The sequence below is a fragment of the Agelaius phoeniceus genome, chromosome Z (assembly GCF_051311805.1).
Source record: "Agelaius phoeniceus isolate bAgePho1 chromosome Z, bAgePho1.hap1, whole genome shotgun sequence".
Lineage (NCBI taxonomy): Eukaryota > Metazoa > Chordata > Aves > Passeriformes > Icteridae > Agelaius > Agelaius phoeniceus.
In genome coordinates, this window is record NC_135303.1 from 51872335 (window position 1) to 51888367 (window position 16033).

The 16033-nt window shown below is 42.3% G+C and overlaps 1 protein-coding gene across 7 annotated transcripts in view; it reads left to right on the forward strand.

Moving 5' to 3' along the window:
• The first annotated feature begins 8595 nt into the window (after nucleotides 1–8595).
• The window catches only part of CDC42SE2 (CDC42 small effector 2), an 83366-nt gene continuing 75928 nt past the window's right edge, over nucleotides 8596–16033 (forward strand). For 3 of the 7 annotated variants that reach the window (XM_077172254.1, XM_054651656.2, XM_054651660.2), the window contains exons 1-2: nucleotides 8596–8736; nucleotides 9628–9693. The gene's annotated coding sequence lies outside the window, so the exon portion shown is untranslated. The other 4 variants (XM_054651657.2, XM_054651661.2, XM_077172253.1 and 1 more) reach the window with 3 other exon arrangements.

The window sequence follows — 16033 nt, forward strand, 5'->3', positions numbered from 1 at the left end:
ATAATAAAATTTATTTAAAGTCTTGTCTCACTGAAGGAACACCTGATACAAATACCACGGCAGCAGGAAGGAAGCTTTGCTCATCTCACTCTCATTACACCAGTAGCAGTCTACTACACTGCACCTGCTGCTGGCTGCCATGGGAGAGCCCTGAAGGCACAGCAGCAAACTGCTTCCACTGAGTGCTCACACTTCTGAAACCCACTTCCTTTGACACTTCTCAGGAAGGCATAATTGATTATCTTTTAGTTTGCAATGTACCATTTAACTCAAACAGCTGAACTGTTTTTCTTCCAGCACAATTTCCGAGGCATTAAATCCCCTTAGTTTAGAAATATGTTTGTATTTTCTTTTGTTTTTCAAAATAGTAAGATGGTACTTAATTCAGGTTAAATATCATGATGCTCTGATATGTTAGACAGAAATGTTGCTACTGAGAAATCAGCAGTTACATCTGAGGAAAGCTTCCCACATTTTGCATGGTTTTCTGACAAAAGGAAATAAATTAACTATATAGAAATGGGAAAGAAATTAGTTGATTAAATGATGCCTTCTTAACTTTGTGCCACAGGGGAGAAAAGGCAGTTGCTCAAAACACAGAGGAAATAGAGTTTAACAGAATGTTTGGATTACAGTATGATTAGATGGCAGATGTTATTGCCACTATATATTGCTACAGGTATAAAGTTGGAAAAAATGTACTCCAGCTGCCTATGGCAGGTGTGATTTTCATCCTATCAGTTGAGTAATTGGATAGACCCATTTTCTAGGCCAATTCTCCCAAATGCATAAATGTGAAAATAGAGATTTCTCTACAGCTATTTTCCTCTTATTTTATTTGCTCTCTTTCTCATTTTTGTGCTAGAGTTCTTCTTCTCCTTTTTTTTTTTTTTTCTTTTTTGTGTGTCTGGATAAGTAAGGCTCTTATTACCTCAGTTTGAATTGTACATGCTGTACCTATCTGCTGTACCTGCATTTATCATAAACAGGTAAATTCCCAGATTTGTAGACTACAAGTTGAGCAAAAGAGGTAGCCCAAAATATAAGAGAAATACTGTCCAGGAGATGGAAACCAACACAATCTTGTTTCCCTTTATTATACTGTGCAGAAATTACATAGTAGGGACTTACTGAATGTCTCCTCTGCAAGAAATACTTCAGCCATTTGACATTTTACCACACACTGGGGAATCAATCGCATGATAGAAAGTCTAAGAAACTAGAATACATGGGTTACAGAATTAATGGAACTACTGTTCTCCTATTGATAGTCCATCTTAGTCGTATTTCAGCCTATATGCATACTTTTGTCTTCTTTTGTACTTTTGGTGCAGACCAAGATATCTCTTCCCTTTGCAAATCGGAGACTAGCATTCAGAATGGATACCAACATCCATTTCAGCTTCAGAAAAATGTTCTCTTACACCATTGTCAATGTTATTTGCTATCAGTGGGCTTATTTGGTTTAGGAATGAAGAGGCAGGTGTTTGGGTGCAGGCTTGTGCAGACACCCATGCCCTGTTGTGGCAAATTCTGTCTGTCTGGCAGTGCAGCTGGACGTGCAGAACTGCACCTTCCCCAAGAATGAATCAGGTAGGCTGATGGCAAATGATAAAAAAACCTCTGTAACTTCACACACACATTTTCTGGGGCATGAACAGCAGTTGAATTTAATTTTTGGGGTGACTTCTCTGGCTTGACCTGAGATTTTCTGAAAAACTCACAATTCTGCTAGCAGTTTGTAGGATTCTTGTTATAGGAAAATCTAAGCATGGTTTTCCAAGGACATCAACTATTTCTGTTGTGAGCCCCACCTCTTTTGACCAGTACTGTGGACATGAAATAAACACCTCTACTCATCACTGTCTGACATCTCAGTTGCAAGTTCAAAGCATATGCTTCAGGCTTATAGTCACTGTTCAGATGCTGAGGGCGGTTGTTTTCTTCTCATGAATATGAATGTCCTGTTCAAAATAAATGTTGGCAATCTGTGGTGGACTAGGACTGAAAACAATTCCAAATTAATCTAGCAGGTTGTCAAGAGATCAAAAATACCATCAGTGTATGAGCTGATGCAACTTACTGCAAGTAACATAAACCAGGAAGTCATCTTAATGGAGTGATTGATGGCACAGCAAATACTACTGCAAGAGGCTTTTAGAGTTAACCCATCATTTAGGTTACCTTCCCATCAGCTGAGCAAGATTCTATTCACCTGCCTAACATTAAATAATTAAACTTAACTAGCTACAATAAACAGTGTAGGAGAAGAAAAATAAAATCAAAGTTAAAGATATTCTGTATTTTTGTAAGGCGGGATTGAACATGAAAGCCCCTGGTATGAAGAAAAAGTACCCAAACACATACAGTCCTCCATTAAGACCTGAAATTTTTTACAAGGTGAAAAAACTGTTCTCACTGAAGAGAGTGGTATGTCTTCCTCTAAGTCATTCAAGTTTTAAGGTCACGATCAGACCGAGGTAATTCCCTGTGTTTAAGAACCAGGGAACATTTAATGGGTATGACAGAAATCATGAAAAAAGCAAAAAATACCCCTGACACTGGATACACCATCCTATTTTACTTTTTAGAAGTCAGAAATAGAATTATTCTGAATGTACAAGGAATGCTGGTTTCCTTTTGATGTTCCCTTCATTTTGGTGATGGGGCAGAATGGGTTCAAACAGCTTAAAGTATGAAAAAGCAATAGAGGTTTATATTGTTATTAGATGAAGGCTTAACAACTTGTCGTTAATCCTTAGTTACACTAAGTTGGTTTATTGCAGAGACAGGTAGATTTAATACTGGTTAGAATGTGAGTACACCTGGTTTGCAGTTCAGAACAGGGTTGATGCAGTTGCATTGAAAAAAAAATCACAAATTAGTGAAAATTCAGCATTTGTGAAAATGGCAATTAAAAAAGAAAAAAAATGTAGCAGGAAAATTAACTCAAAGAACTAAATCCATGTCAGCTTTCAAGAAAAAAAAGTGCTGGCTGGATGCTAAAAATGTCAGAGGAGTTTTTCCCAGACAAATACGTTTCCTTGGAAAACACTTGAACCTAGCAAGCAGCACTAATGAGATACGTCTGTAAAACCCTCTGCGCCATTAGCAAGGCACTAGGAATAGTAACAGCAAGAAAAAGTAGATGTCACAAAGGACTCCAGAGTGTTTCCTCCTATTACCAGACTGTCCTACCTGTTTTTATAGTAGCATGTTGCATAGCCTGTAAAATGCAAAGACTGCTCTTTACTATCCCTAATGGAATGCCCAATCTATGGTTAACCCAGCAAAACTGCATTTTCATAAACAGGAAACAAAAGTTAATCCCTAGAGCTTCAGAAATAATAATGATTTTTAAAAGTGTGGAAATATTTATAATTTGTATCACAATAGCAAGTAGAGAAGCCAAACTAATTGTGAGTTGTTTAATACTGGGCAATGTGCAAACATAGCACAAACATCACAGAAATATGCAACCTAAACAGATCAGACAGCCTGAGGGTAAGAGAGGAAACAAAGATGCATGCTAAATAATTACAAATTTCCAAAGCCAGAATAAAAACCAAAGGAAGTTACCAAAGAAAATATATTAGAAACCTAATTACCATCAGGGTTCTTCCAAGTGTAAAAAATGCTATTGTTCGTGGGGTTTCATTTCTGTCAGAAAAAAAGGACAATGAATGAAGGTATGCAGATATTTCATTGCAGGCTCACAATGAAGCAACTATATCACTGCAGCTACTTAGCAAAGTTCCTTTCTGATAGAAACAGTACTATTATTTGAAAAAATCCTATTGGATTTCCATGTGGTGAGTTTCTTTTGTTTAAGGATCTTCATTTTATTATGCAGAAAAGCTCTGAGCCACTTTGCCAAGTTCAGGTCTTTACATGTTGAGTGAGAAGTTACTGAGTCAAGAGGACACACATTCTTTTCCATTCTCCCCACAATTTTTTTGTCAGTAGTAAATCTGCCTCACACTACTTGGTGAAAGAGCACCTCAGCTTGTGTTTCAGTTGTCTGGATCTAATTCAGAAAAATACATATACTAGTTATAAAGCCTTAAGGGAGCACACATGGTGCATGAGCTTCCACATGGGTAGTTATCAAGCCACATACAGGGACTTGGATGCAAAGCACATACAGATTAAGAGAGTTTGTTGGGACTTCTAGAGGAAACTTCTGCCTCTTCTGGAAAAAAAGCCCAAGTTTTTTCCTTACCCTGGCTTGTTCATAGAGAAGAACCAATTAGAGGAAATAGTGGAAAGTGAATATCCTCAGCAGCTTCCTCTTTTACCCTAAAAGGAGTTAGCTTTTCTGCTCCAGCCCCACCACCCCCATTCACTGGGCTGAGCTCCCCTTAAGACTGAGAGCTGTGACTGCAGACTCCTTCTGCACTGGCCATGAACAGTCCCTTGCAATAGACTGAGCAGTCAGAGCATAACACATTGCCTCTTGAGCTACATTAACAGACTGCACTTCTGGTTCCTTGCCTCTGGCAGCTGCAGGGCAACGCAAGTTTGCCTAGGCTGCCATCATGAATCACAGAATCAGCAATCATTTAGTTTGGCAAAGACCTCCAACATCACGGAGTCCAGCCTTTGACTGATCACCACCTTGCCAACTAGACCACGGTACTGAGTGCCATTCCCAGTGGTTTCCCAAACATCTCCAGGGATGGTGACGCCACTACCTCCCCAAGCAGTACATTCCAATGTTTAACAACCCTTTCCATTAAAAAATTCCTTATGAAGGTATGAGGGTAGACTGTTGCCACAGGTGAGAAATGCAGCTATGGTCAGCTAATGGAATTCAGTGAGTAGCTATCTTGACGACTTTTAATTGCTGATACATACCTTCACTGACATGTACATGGCTACATCAGAAATGGAGGAATCCTGTTGTGTTCATGAGTGCTATACCCACACACTACTATTTAGTCATAATTAGTGTGTACATTTTATTGTTCATTCAAACAAGCAGACAACACATTTTTAAATTTGGAATTATAAGATTATTTTTCCCTTTTAAAATCAATCTTTTATTTTTTCACACATACCATCAATCTCAGTAATGAAAGATGTTTCTATCTGTTTTTTTGGTGTGTTAACTAGCAAACATTCTGGACCACAGAGTGGGAAGAATGTAATTTACCATGAAAGGTTCATATAAATGTTAAATTATTTCTGCCTTACCATTTCTTTCAGGCTTTGGCATGAGGCCCTGAGGACAGCAGGAGAGGAAGAGGATTCTGAAAGATAAATCTTGTCTATCTTTGGATATCTTTGGATATGGAAGAAGTAATTAGTAAAAGTAGTCAGTAATACAGGTAAGACTGTCACTGAAGAAAGAAATCACTGAAGGAGAATTGTCAGTATTCAGTCAGAAGGACATGAGATACTTGGAAAGTGGTAAAGGCACCCTGACTGCCCTTTCGAGGAACTAACCGTAATAAAACAGAATAAAAACTGTTGGTGAGAGCACATTTGTCCAACACAGTTCAATCTTCCGAAGGCCTGAGTTCACTTGCAAGCATGGCTGGCTCAGTTCATTCTCACACATACCATGATTAGTACTTTGTTAGCAATGATGGCAGCTGAATAGGTACCATTACTGCCAGAAGAAGCCTAGCACACGACTGTCCTCTGACAAGCATTTGGCATATGCTCTCACAATGCAGATGAATCTTCTGACTCTGCTGCTAGGCCTGGTCTGAAGGGGCTGGCATCTTACAGGTTTGTGCTGCTGGCTACACAATGTCACTTTGGGCACGCCAGTGTCTGTGGAGACACATGACAGTGGAGAGGCCTGAAACTCTGAAGTGGTACCAGAAGCATCTAACACAGATGACTGTGGATGCACTTGACATATCTCTGTTATTTGAGAAGAATTGCTGTGGGGAACAGCTGAAACTGTGTGTTATCACAGTGCTTGATGAAAATGTCACAACTCTTTAGAATATAATGATACTACTAATGTAGGCAGTCCTTCAGGATATCATTACTGTGCTAGCAGTTTTGGCCAAAGATTTTATGATGTTTTTGCAATTCACCTGCTCCTGCATGAAATGTAACCAATAAAAACTGGAAGTTCTTACATCTCATACCTTAAATGTACAATATAGAAACAACACATTGCATGGTCTTCCCCTTATTGGTTCATATGCTTATGAAGCCAGATATTTCTGCTGATGTTTTATGTGTAAATTTGCTTACTCTCAACATTTCCATGTAAGTACACATTATTTTCTGCACAAATTCAACAAAATAATTCAATTTTAGCATGTCTTTTTCAACATTGCTTTGCTCCTTCTCACAACAGTTTCTCATGAGTGGAGTCCTGAGAAACAGAGCTTGAGAAAAAAATGAACTTGTGGTTTTAAACTAACTGGATCTGCACCAAAATTCTGGAATAAGTTTCTGGTTTTACCACATACTATATATATATGACCTGAGGCAAGGTATACTACTGTCTCTTTATTTCTCATCTTGAAAGCAGGGATAATAGTTTCTCTACGTAACAGGATTCTTATGAAGTAAAATCCATGAACAGTAATGATAACTACTGCAGCTGTTCTTTGCAGACATAAAATAAGGCCATGTGCCATGTCCTGCACTTGGGTCTCAGTAAACCCCTGCAGCACTACAGGCTGGGGGGGACAGATGTTTGGCAAAAAGGGATTTGGGGATGCTCATTGTGAGCTGGCTCAGTGTGAGCCACTGTGTGCCCAGGTGGCCAAGAAGGCCAGTGGCATCTTGGCCTGAACCAAGAGCAGTGTGGCCAGCAGGACAAGGGACATGATCATCCTCCTGTACTTGGTGTGGCTGAGGCTGCACCTCAAGTCTGGTTCTGAGCCACTCACTTTAATAAGGATGTTGAGCTGGTGGAGGAAAGGGCAACAAGGCTCATGATGTCTTATGAGGAGCTGCTGAGGTAGCTGGGTTTGTTTAGTCATGAGAAGGCCCAGGGGAGACCTCATTGCTCTCTACAACTCCCTGAAAGGAAGCTGTAGTGAGATGGGAGTTGGTCACTTCTACTGTCCCTGCAGTGAGAGGATCAGAGGAAATGGCCTTCAGCTGAGACAGAAGAATCAGATTAGATATTAGAATTTTTTTTTTTCACTATTAGGACATGTCAGGCATTGGAATAGGTGCGCTGGGAGGTGGTGGAGTCACCACCTCTGGAGGTGTTTAAGAGGCATCTGGATTCAGTGCTGGGTGATGTGGGTTAGTAGTTCAGGGGTTACAATGGTAGTGCTGGGTTGATGGTTGGACTTGACAATCTCAGAGGTCTCTTTCAACCTTGATGATTCTAGGGCTCTAAAATAAGGGTGTTCATCTTCTAAACACACACAGCAAAAACACCATCTGCAGGGCACTGAGCTGAAACTGGTTTTCGGTGACTGACTCTTGAACGGAAGATCAGTGTCAGGGCATACCTGATGGAGGCACTTCTCACACCATGTCCTTCTGCAGGCAAATTAGACACAAGTATATTGGTGGACACAAAGACCTCTCAGAAAAATATCCAAAGTTGTAAAAACACAGCCTGGAGAAATAATAAACCATAAATATGTTGACAATTAAAAAAAGTATCTGGCATGTTTTTTGCTTTAACTCATGACACCGAATGAGTGGCATGATGTGTAAAATCAGGAAAAGTCATGCACAGGAGAGATGTAACTCTGTAAAGAACTATGGCTTGGCAGCAACATGGTGTCACCAGGTGTAGCTTCCAGCCATAATTCTGCACCTAGCAAGGAATATCTGATATTGCAAGTTCATCGTGTTTCATATTTGAGTCATGCTTGCCACCTTCAGCATTTTCCCCTTATTTTTCACTTTTTAAAAGACAATGTATGATTTGTTGGAACGGAGCGGAGATAACTCTCTTTGTGAGCCGCAGTGGCACCATACCTATTTTGAATCAGTAAACCAGCTACAGGTGCGGATCACCCATGATGACTCACCACCTCTCTGTGAGCAACTGAAATGACTGCCGGGGGAACGGGGGACGTGGGACGCTGGAATTTTACCGACACGCAGAGTAGGCTTGTTGCTGTCAACAGCTGGGGGTCAGAAGATCCCCTTCTCATTTCCTTCTCCGACCACAAGCACACCAGCTTTCGTGACCTGCTTTCCGCCACTCCTTAAGGCCGTGGCGATGCCAGCACATTCTAGCTCGGGAAGGGTCAGCGCCGTGGTCCCTGCGCTGCGGTGGGCAGCGAGCCCCGGGCGCTGGGAGCGGAGCGGAGCAGACAGCGAGCCCCGGGCGCTGGGAGCGGAGCGCGTCGGGCCGGGAGCGCTGCGGCGCGGGCGGAGGTTGGACGGCGCGGAGGCGGCGGAGGAGGAGCGGGCGGCACAGCGATAGCGCTGACGGGCAGCGGCAGCCGCTCTTTGTCCCCTCCCCTCCCCGGCGCGCCCAGCCCAGCCGGCAGCGCGGAGCGGAGCGGGCCGGCCCGGGGATTCCCTCCCCCGCCGCCGAGGTCGCCATCTTCACCCCCGAGCTCGCCTCGGACGCTGCCGGCCGGGCTCCTGGGGAGCCGCCGGGAGCCTGCGCCGCGCCTTCCCGCTGCATGTGACCGGCGGGCGGTAGCGGCCTCCTCCGCGGATCTCGGCTGCGTCCTCCTCCGCCCCCGGCGCGGCGGGGAGGGGGCGCGGGGCGCCCGGCAGCGGGAGACGGAGGTGCCGGGGCGCGGCGGGCACACAAAGGAGCGGGCGCCGCCGTGGGCAGCGGTGAGTGGCGGGCCAGGGCTGCGGGGTCCCGCGCTCGCCGCCCTGCCCCGTACCTGCCGGTGGGCTGGGCTGCGGCCACTCCCTTTCCCGGGGGCCCGCTGGGAGCGATGGCGGGGGTTGTGTTGCGCCGCCGCCGGGGACCGCCGGTGTTTTCCGCACCGCCGGCGCCACGGCCGGGCAGCGGCGAGCGAGGGCCGAGCGAGGTGCCCGGGGGCGGCGGGGCCGGTGCTGGGCGGGGCGATGCGGGGGAGGCTTCGGCCGCGCCGCCTCGGGAGCGGGCAGTGCCGCGGGCGCGGCGGGTGATGCTCAGCCGCGATCGCGCTCGACGCTCGGACAAAGAGGAGCGAGCCACAAATTTTGTGGTGGGCGATTTAAAACAAACAAAAAAACAAGCCAGAGGGGTTTGGGTTTCCTGGGTTTGTGGGTTTTGTTTTTTGGATTTTTTGGTTTGTTGTGAGGCTTTTGGCGGCTGGGCTGGGAGGTTTTTTTTGGTTCTTTTTTAATGCCGTGCGCCCCCGCCCCGTCTCCCGGGCGTGCGGCGGGAGGGCAGGTGCCGCGGCGGGCCCCGGGGCCTGGGGTCGGGCTGCGCCCGGCGCAGGGCGTGGTGCCGCGGCGGGGATGCCGCGACGCCTCCGTGCCTCCCTTCCGTGCCCCGGGCGGCGTGCCGAGCCCCGCGGGGCCGCGGGAGGAGTGCAAGGCCCTCCGGCTGGGGAAGGAGGGAGCTGGGGTGCGACAGCGGTGATTTTCGTGCGCGTCTAGAGCGGTAAATTGGCGTTTAACAGCTGTTATTTGAAATGTGGCGCTTGTCTCCTGGGGTGAGCGTGTGGTTTTCAGGTAGATACTCCGTGTGTGTGACCCTGTGCGCTTACCAGAATTGTAACCCTTCTATAGGAGAACGTTCCAGGAGAACGTGAAGCCCTGTGACATTTAACTCTGAAGCTGGATATGCATTAAACTGTAAGTTTTCCGGTTTTGTTTCTGAACTTGGATTGATGAATGGAGTGATTATTTCATGTCTGTGAGATAAAAACTTGAGAAGTAATTTAAGTGAGACCCTTGGCAGACTTTTCCCATGCCTGTTGCGTATATATGTCTCTTCTAGACTGCAATAACTGGTTAAGAATAAAAAAGTAAAGAAAATCTGGGAAAAACCGATGCCTTAAATGCTTGCTTTAGGTATGGTTGTGGTGATGGATCTTACTTAGTCCTCCAGGGCTGACAGTCACCTTTTAGACTTAAATCAGTGTATAGGAAATACCGGTAAGTGTAATACTAATGTGTTTCCCTACATTTGACTGAAGTAACTGAGATTAGATGCTGCTTTTTCCTCACACATAAGGCATATTTAGTCAAGTATTTTACTTAGGTGATCTGATTAATAGCAGCTCGTTGAAGGTATAGATATATTTCTGAGCTGTTTTTTACAGTGTTAAAATATACATGCATTTTTGAAAGATGTAATCAAATATTAAATTTCTACTGTAATACTGTAATGGGGCTTTTTGAAAGTGAAAAGGACTGTTTTAGATGGAATTGCAGGAAGTGATCAAGCAAATGACTACAACCACTAATAAAATAAGTAGCAGATCAACAAGCAATGAGATAATTTAGTATATACATAAATTCATTATATGTCAGTAGCTATATCACTGCTCTCTTAAATTTGGGTTCTCCCATTAGCTTGAGTGAGAAGCTGGAACCTGGATATAACTGTCTGGGCATCTAAAGTGATTTTGCTAACAAGTATGAGTTATTCAGTGTTCAAGACACTGGTGAATTTTCTGCATATCTAGGCCAGAGTTTTATAGCTTAAAAATTACATCACACAGTTCATATAATGTTATATGGCATTTGTGCACCAGAGGAACAAAGCACTCTGAAACTGTTGTTTTGTGTAGCTTGTACATAAATATTACAGCTAAATTATCTTTTGTTCTGTTTTGAAAAAAAAAATTGTCAATTTACTTGTGCTGTCGTATAACCATACAAAATAAATTTATTTTAGCCTTGAGAACATGGTGGCTGATTACAATAGGGAAAAGACAGAAATGTTTTAAATATCCCTTCAAGTGAAAAAAAAAGTTGAGTTGATTTAGAAACAGAAAAAGGAGATGAGAAATTGAGTATGTATTCCAACTTTCTTTCTGTATATTTTACTGTGCCTTTTGTAACCTGTATATCAGAGGTTTCTTTGCAGTGATAAAATATTAGCCCTAAAATGGTTTCAAAAAATCAGATCATGCGCCATAGAGTTGTTACAGCAAAAAAGAAAAGGATTAAATGTTTCATTTAATCTCTCTGCCCAACAAGAAGTTACTTTTCTAGGGGTAGTAGTTCTTGGTGGTGAAATAGTGCTAATCAGCAGTTGTTGCTGTAATTGATTGTCCACTGCAGAGGAGTCCACGTATTAGCTTGAGCAAGCTTGCACAAACCCTGAAGATACTTGTGCCAGACCTTTTGACCCTGGGGTGGAGGTGAAGGGGCTTCTTTTTTTGCCTCTTGAGTTTCTCCTCACTGGAATTACAGTGCGCTTTTAGAAAAATACTTTTTCCTTTACACCACTGACAAGGAGAACATATTTCATTCTGTGATATATCTTTGAGGTGACAGTTTTCCTGAAGTTCAGGACTATATTTTCAAACTATTAGGAATAGCACTGAGATACTTGCTCTGCTTCATGTGATTTATAGACCTATCTTTTAGGCATGAAGCATAATGTGGAATTAAATGACAATAATGGAAAAAAAGAACCCTGGTGTTGAAGTACTCCCTTGAGATACTGCCCCTGTTGAGGTTTTTTTTATTGTTGTTACTTTATTTTCAGTGAACTTAGCTTGACAAATTAAATTAACATACCATAGTGCTCAGGAAAATCTTGTGCCAGTCTGTTTTGAATACTCCATCATGTTTCATTTTAGAAACCCACTGGATTCTGGTCAGTGTCAGTGAGTGCTTGGATAGAATTCGAATTAGACTAATTTTTACTTTTGAGTGGTATATTTTGCCAGTCAAATCAGTTTTCGGCAACTCAGTTGCAGCTCTTGATTGCACTTAACAGCCTGAGTCCAGGTAGTGAATAGCAGTTTATCATGTAATTCATTAGTGCAATAAGTGTATTTCCTAGCTATGATTCTAGCAAGCATTACAGACTGTTGCCTTACATAAACAGATGTAAGCACTTATCTTTGGTCACCGCCTTACCCCTGGGTGTGTGTTTCTCGTCCTACGCCTCTGTGTGCGTGTAGATAGAGAAGGTGGATGAAGGCTAGTGTGGCCCTTGTTCCCTGTGTTTAAATGTCTTAAAATGTGTTTGTTGCTGCCATAACTGTTTAATATTAGCCATCTTGTGTCTTGTCTCCTAGTTTTAATACTGGCCTTGTATTGTGTAGTGCCTAAAAGAGTTTTAGAGGAACTTAGGGTGTTGCGAAAGTGTTTGTCACTGTTTTCATACTTTAGAAGTGGGAGAATTGCTTTCTAATGTGTTCTGAAGGACTGTAGACAATTGACTGCTGAAACGTGAATGCCTGTCTCCCAGTCCAATTTTATCAATGCTCAGAGTATACTTAGCAGGGTTGACATGAAGGAGTTATTTTTTATATTACAGCTGCTGTATTACTTTTGTGTTAAAAAGTACTGAAGCAAAGTGTTTATCACTGCGCAAATAAATTATTTTATTTTTTGACTAGATTAGACGTAGATGCACTAGAAAAACAGGCACATGCTGTTCTTTTCTGTAGCCAAGCCTTGGAGGAAAATGAAGGAGAGAGGGGGAGGAGGAATACTGCTCTGAAGGATGCTGATCTTGAGATGGGTGGATTGGATTAATTTTTCTTTAAAGGAAATCAGTTGTTCTGAAGAGAGGCTTTTGAGCATTCACAGTCAAAGGTTTCGTGTTATTTTGATGAAGCAAGTCTGTCTTGCATGATGAGCGTCTCATTTTATTGTATGACTAGCAATAATAAGAATTGATGATGAATTCAAGGAAGAGGCAACCTGAGGCAATTGAATGTGGGTAAAAGAGCAATCAGACAGCTGCAGTGAACATGTTTAAGTGGGGGCTTCACAAAAAGGGCAGATTGAACAGGAAGTTTAGCAGCGAGAAGGCTGCCTATTAGTAGCAAAGTGAATGTAGGAAAATTAGGCTGGTGAGCGTCCTACGAGAGGGTTTTGGCTCAATGCCCATTACATAGATGGGTAACTCTGCCTGAGGACTCCTTTGGTCTCAAATTGAATGTTTTGTGTGTGGTTAGAAGTGGATGTGCAAGATGGAATTACTAGACCAAGGGTAGTCGTAAGAGAAACAGTAGTTTCTGTTGACTGCTTCACCTCAACAACAAGGGGAAAAAGAGATGCCTTGTCCATATAGGAGGCAAAGTTAAGGGAGTGCAGACCTCCTTCAAAGCAGTCTTACATATTCTTTGTCAGTTTCACAGAATGTCTTAGGACAGGGGTGTAAGGAGGAAGACATAAGGTGTAAAGGAAATTGTTGGCAGATTTTGCAGGCTTCTTCCTGAAACATAACTGAACTATATTAATTTCCTCTTCTAATTTATTTAGTTTTCTGTCCAGTCAAATTTGCAGTATTTGTTGTGAGACATCAGAAGGAGAGCTGCTGGTGTGACTCTTGGGGACGTCTTGTGTAGGGCTAGGAGTTGGACTTGATTATCCTTGGGCATCCCTTCCAACTCAGCATATTCTGTGATTCTGTGATACCTTCTGTCTGCACATGCATTAGTGCATGCATTGTGCAGGGGAGGAGGCAAGCTGCTGCTAACTGCACTGCCTGAAGAGCTAGGAGCTGCTATACAGCTTGCTTCTGTGTTATGGCTAAACAATATTCAACAAACAACTGAAATGGGTCTCTGTGGTGTTCGAAGGTTTACTTATTCTGGTGATGTTGAAATCAGGGATCATGTTATTGACTGACATCTAGTCATGTCAAAAGTCTATTGAATTGCAGTTACCCGAGCCCTTGATCTGACACCATACTTGTTAGGAAACAGTATCTCAGTTCTTCACTGGACAGGGTTTGAATCCTTTCCCCACCATATACAGATTGTAACAGACGTGTGCTGGCCTGTGATGAGGGGTTTTTTGCATTGTATAAGCTAGTGCCTCTGTGTTGGAGAAGAGGTGCTAGAAGAAAAATTGCAGTTCATCTTTGTAGAAAAGTTTGTTCTCAGCAGTAAGGGGCTTGTAATGCTGGGAGGGTATTGCACATGGAGATGACCACTCTCATCTAATAACTTTTCACAGCTAAACAGTTAGAGTGCCTTGAGTTGCACTTTAGGCAAGCAGTAATAAAATATTGTAAGTATCTCTATCAATTTAGGCTAAAAGAGAGAGCTATTTGTTTTATCAGTATATGAACATTACAAGGGCAAAACTGGGCATGAACCCAGTAACTGATTACAGACTGCATCATGGTTCGCTGGGTATTTTGGAATCTTGTACTTTTTTACAAATTGCTGTACAACTCAACCTGTTTTTTTCTAACTGTATGTGCCTTGAACTTTATCAGTTATTACAAAGAGTTCGAAAATGTTTCCTTAAGAAAAATTTCTTTTCACAGAATAGAAAGTGTGTTGTTACCAAAGCCTCCCTAGTTAAAATCCCAATTATCCTCATAGAAGAAATAAATATGTGCCTTCACAGAGGTTTGTGAATTTGTCTTAAATTTAGTACCTTTTCTGTCTTAAGGTTCTGGCTTATCATTGTATGGGCTTTATATACTTTTCCCATGCTTCATTTTTGGAATGGGGCCTTTTAATCATCTTTTTTTTACTCGCTCACCGAATTTGGACACCAACTGTTTAAATCTCTTGCAAAAATAGGACTTTTTCAATTTGCAGCTGGCTTCCTTGTCAAAACAGTCATGCTGCTTAGTACTGAAATATTATATGCAGAAAGTGTCTTGTTGCATTTATTGGTTGCTTTTATCTTACAGCTCATATTCAGTAAGTCTCGTGCTGTCTGATAACACCTCTTTTAATTGGCCCCATGTGATGCAGCTATTAGCATCAAACACCATTTGATAGAGGAATTCCACCTACTCCTTTAAAGCTTCCTGAGAACAATTTTTCACTTGAGCTCAACTACCTATTTCTTCTCTTAACCCTTCAAGTGAATGGTATCTTGCCCTGGTATATTTGCACTGAAGTCCTTTTCTAGTAAGCTGAGTTTTATAAGGTTTGTTCTGCCTTGATATAGTTTAAAAAAGCCTTAAATTGATGTGAGAATGTAGTTTCAAGTTAAGTAGTCCTGTTCACTTGAACTGTATAAACAGATTTTGATATACAGTAGGAGCTGTTTCCTCCAGCCAAAATTAGGTATAAGCATTTCAGAAATAGGAGTTTACCCATTTTATTTGGTATAGACATGTTCAAAAAGTCAGTGGATTGGAAAAAGGCTTAAAATGCGTATTTTAAGTAACATCTAAGGGGAGGAAAAAGGGAGCAGGGAGCAGTCTTCACCAAATTACACCAAAATGTTATTTTTGGTGTTTCATGCACTCCTTGCTGATCTGATTTTTTTGGTTTTGTCCTCAAGCATATGCGAGGAGTAATTTGCAGAGGTAATAGAAAACTAAGCTTTGATGCATTCTGTTATTTTATTTCTTTTTGGTTGGTTGGTTTTGTCCTATCAAAAATTCATCTTGCACAAATGTTTAGGTGATGTGCTCACAGTAGGAGCATATCACTGGTACAGCCATGGTTTGCTATGTAATCAAGTCTTTATTTCAGTGTTGAAATAGGGACTTTTTTAAAAGGATAAATCTAGGTGTGTTCAGCTCTGCTATTTCTTATAATTGTACCTGGTTTTCTTCTAAGCTGTCTTGTAAATGGCAAAGCCTTGTGGTACTCTTCAAAAATCTTAGTTCATCTTGAGACTGCGAATTCACAGAGGTGAATTTAAAGGGGCAATATTTCAGTACAGACATTTTCACATGTGGACCATCCTCTAGGGTCTACTGCATCCAAGCTTCCTGTAAGCTTTTTCTGTAGAAGAATCTCTAAATCCCTGCACTGGTGCCTTTATTTTCCATGAATGATTGCAAAGTGGCGCTTCCACTTAGCACCAGCTTTTCCCAGGAAGTCAGCCGGAGTGATGACTCCTTTCAGCTCTAAGCATTGCAGGTCAAACCCTGGCTATGACTAAATTAGTGGCGCAGCTTTCAGTGAGATCCTAAATTCATTACAATTTAAGGTCTGCAGAGCAAGTTAACTGCATCTCTGCAAGAATGCATTTGCGAGAGTGATCCTGGCCAGTTACGGTGGAGTCGTATTTCTTCAGTGGA